Below are 4,491 nucleotides of genomic sequence, written 5' to 3'. Positions count from 1 at the left end.
TACACAAAGATGTTAAATAGAACTATACACCCTACCTTAAAAGTTCTTGTATAGTTCTAACTTCCAACCTTCACCCTTACACAAAGATGTTAAATAGAACTATACACCCTACCGTAAAAGTTCTTGTATAGTTCTAACTTCCAACCTTCACCCTTACACAAAGATGTTAAATAGAACTATACACCCTACCGTAAAAGTTCTTGTATAGTTCTAACTTCCAACCTCCTTCCCTTCTGTTGAAGATTTATTCAAGTATAACACGGGAAAGCCGAGACAAGGCCAGCTACTTGAAGTTAGTCTTTCCGTCCCGGTATACTTGATAAAATTATATTTTCAAAGTTAGTTACTTATAAAACAAGAGTAACTAACGGCCTCTAGTGTCTCCATAAGATATTTCCCATAATTTAGAGTTTATTTATTATTATAAAAAAATTTAAATAATTTATATAATTGCCAGTCTTTACATCCATTTTCTTTATTTATGAATAATAAAAAATATTCATAACAGAATTACTAGTGTTAGAGACTATTATATAACATTATACGTGAAACAACACTATTGGGGTAGGCAGACAAAAGTTGGGAAAATTAAATTATCAAAAATAGTCAACCTTACTCTGCCCTCTACAAAATGACTATCTAAATCTGAATAATTAGCAGGAGTTTTTCCTGATATGTTAGGTTAGGTGTAAAATTCAAGTTATTTATGGACATTAAATCATCCATGTAACGGAAGGTGTAGATGTATAAATTAGGATTCAATACCTGTTTCAGAAGGTTGTACGTGTTTGAAGAGAAATTCGCCTCCATTGGAATACCCATTGTTTGTGAGAGTGAAGAAGTTGTGGGTGTAAGCACTCAACTCTGTATCCTTAATTGAATTTCCATGCTGGCTGACTAGTTTATGATCAACGTTTGGATATTATCTGATAGATGGGATATCTTTGTGTGTTATTACCACAGATATTATCAGTTGTGACATCAAGTTGACAACTAGGACCAACGTTGGTATTTTATATTAAGTTCATTACTGTTTTATAGTACTGAGTTAATCGCCTATTAACAATTGAGCTGTTCTCCACTGTGTCAGCGGTAAATTCCGGAAATACACTGCTAAAATTTGGGGTTCGTTACCCTTGATGGGCAGACCACATATAGCCCATTGAGTAGGTTTGCGCTAAAAGCCAACAACCATTTTACAACATCGTAAAACACTTTCAATATGGATCTCAGAATAATAAATACTATCAATACGGCTTTTAGTAAAACACTATTAATACGGTATTAAGTAAAGGACTATCATTATGGCTTCTATTAAAACACCACCAATACGGTTTTAAGTAAAGGACTATCACTATAGCTTCTATTAAAACACCACTAATACGGTTTTCATTAGAACCCCACCAATAAGGCTTTTATTAAAACAATATCAATACAGTTTTCAGTCAAGGACTGTCAATACTTTTATAAAAAAAAAACTATCAATACGGTTTACAGTAGCAAGGAGATGTTACATTACGTGTTTTTGTTAAAAACAAATTGTACGTATACAAATTTCAAGACTGTGGTTATTAAAACCTAGTACTCTGTGTGTAAGTTTTGCGTTTATTAGTGTTCTTCAAACCAATTGGACATTGGGGATTCATCAGATGTTATCATTGTTTCGGAGAATTAATGGGTGACGTTGGAACTGAAAGTATTCTTTCTATTGAAATAAGATATACCAATCACAAATAAGGGATAGTTCTCTTTCTGTTGAAGTAAGATATACCAATTCACAAATAAGGGATAGTTCTCTTTCTGTTGAAGTAAGATATACCAATTCACAAATAAGGGATAGTTCTCTTTCTGTTGAAGTAAGATATACCAATTCACAAATAAGGGATAGTCCTCTTTCTATTTTATCCCTACTGAGTACTCCTCAGAATCTAATATCTAATGTATTGTAATTTTTGTTACCCGAAATAAGTGTATATTTGAAATGTTTGGGCCAATCTGCTTTATGAAGTTTATTGCTTATGGGAACAAGGTCAATATTTACAAGGATGGTGATGCAGCAACACTTAAAACATGTGGAATTTGATGCCATTCAAAAGTGTTTGGATTAAAAAAGATGTAAAATAGGGGTTTGTATAATTTGGTTGATTATTAAATCGTTCATTATTTACTAAATATTTCACTAACTTTAAAAAAAAATTTTTAAACAAGTAAACTCATTTTAAAATATGAAATAAACGTGTGAGTGTTTAAGGATAAAATTCCTTCTCTTTTTTTAAAAATGTACAAAACATCGAAAATGAACGATAATCTTAACCAATACATACAATTAGTCAACAGGATATTTAGAAAAACTGTCGAATTTGTCTTTGACAGTTTACAAATTAACGGTATTTTCTATAGACATTAGCCAATGGTATCCGTTAAGGAAGCAGATATTGTATAAAGGACAATGTTAAATAATGTTCCGCTTCCTTTTTTCTTTTGTTATTAAGTTCTTAATGACCTCATTAAATGCTAATTGCATACTCTGCTTTGTGTAAAATAGTAATTGACTCATCTAACTGATCAAGTACTTGTATCTTTAAATTCAAAGCCAAAAGTCTATAAAAAAGAGGAAATATGCCACATTTCGGGGCTTTTTTTTATTCCCACTTTGGGACAAATATCCTAAAACAGAATAACCCATGTGTATCGTTGGACAGTTTCCAGTTGCCACACAATACATTACGGACCCCCAGTGGCTCAGCGGTATGTCTGCGGACTTACAGCGCTAGAAACCGGGTTTCGATACCCGTGGTTGGCAGAGCACAGATAGCCCTTGTGTAGCTTTGTGCATAATTAAAACCAGACAAAGAAACTAAATTACGATAATCGAATCTGCTAACTCTGGGTAATCACAGACACACACACACTTTATAGTATGATTTATGATCGAATCTGCTAACTCTGGGTAACGGACGCTCAATCACAGACACACACACTTACGATAATCGAATCTGCTAACTCTGAGTAACGGACGCTCAATCACAGACACACACACACACTTTATAGTATGATTTGTGATATATTTTCTTAACCTTGGATTCGTAACTTACATCGTAATTGTGAGAATTATTTTTTTACAATTATCATTAGGTACGGTGGTACCTAAAAGTAGAGATTGTGATGAAACAAAATGGTGACCATAAAAATAGCTCTTTTAAAACCACCTATTTCACAGTATTGGCTGAACAAAACTAAAGCTTATTGTACTCATAAAGCCGCCTAAGCCTCTATATAGGTGTTTATCAAAATTTCATTGTTTCAGCGAATTTACATCTCAGTAATTAAACGACTTTTCCAGACAAGCGTACAGAAAAAATGACGAACCTTATCGCTCTAATTCTTTCAAAAAACTTTTCCGTCTGGGGTCCCAATGATTCCTTTTTTGTACCGAAAATGATACTAGGATATATATGTATATATAACAGACGATGCGCAACTTTGGGCATATAACTAGATTTGAGGGTAGGCTGGTAGAGATCCTGATGAGTAATAAAATCGAATCGGGCATACGCGCACCCCCACGCTTGGTATTGCTGTCCCACAAAAATACAGCTGATAAAAAGGAAACAAATAAATATAATAGAAAATAAATAAATTTTATACAGACAAGCGGGGAGCAATATATTTCAAAATGTTGACCAGTCTAAATGGCATAATGAATGCAAGAATAAAACTTTCCACATTATGAAACTTAAACCTGAATTAACAGGGTGCTTCTGGAACCACATACAAGTTAAATGTTTCCCACCTGTTTGAGTTTGATTTATGAGACGCACAACACCCCAAGACATTTTAACATAGTTTCCATGGTTATTACTTGATCTTAACGTCATGCGCCCTCTAGTTCACATTTAAATTGAAATTATAGCTTACAACAGCATTGTTAGGCTTAGGGTTTCCAATATATACGTAACCTAGCTGGCTATAGCAATATAGAAAGTTGTAATTTTACAGAAAAAAACATTGAAACAAGAAAGTCCAAACAACAAAAACTGAGTTACTTAAAACTTAAAAAATTATCCCTAGTTTGGCTTAGACTAACCTAATTAACATGATTTACCAATGCAGGGATAATTTTGTTTTTACATTTCAAGTTACTTAGTTGTTGTAATTTTGACTTTCTTGTTTCAATACTTGTTTGTAGCATAAACCTTTTCTTTATACCATTATAGCTAGCTAAGTTACGTGTATTGTAGCATAAACCTTTCTTTATACCATTATAGCTAGCTAAGTTACGTGTATTGTAGCATAAACCTTTTCTTTACACCACTATAGCTAGCTAAGTTACGTGTATTGTAGCATAAATCTTTTCTTTATACCACTATAGCTAGCTAAGTTACGTGTATTGTAGCATAAATCTTTTCTTTATACCATTATAGCTAGCTAAGTTACGTGTATTGTAGCATAAACCTTTTCTTTATACCACTATAGCTAGCTAAGTTACGT

Source organism: Limulus polyphemus, unplaced genomic scaffold (assembly GCF_000517525.1).
Source record: "Limulus polyphemus unplaced genomic scaffold, Limulus_polyphemus-2.1.2 Scaffold10036, whole genome shotgun sequence".
NCBI lineage: Eukaryota > Metazoa > Arthropoda > Merostomata > Xiphosura > Limulidae > Limulus > Limulus polyphemus.
The sequence above is the reverse complement of the archived record's forward strand: the minus strand, read 5'-3'. Positions refer to the sequence as shown.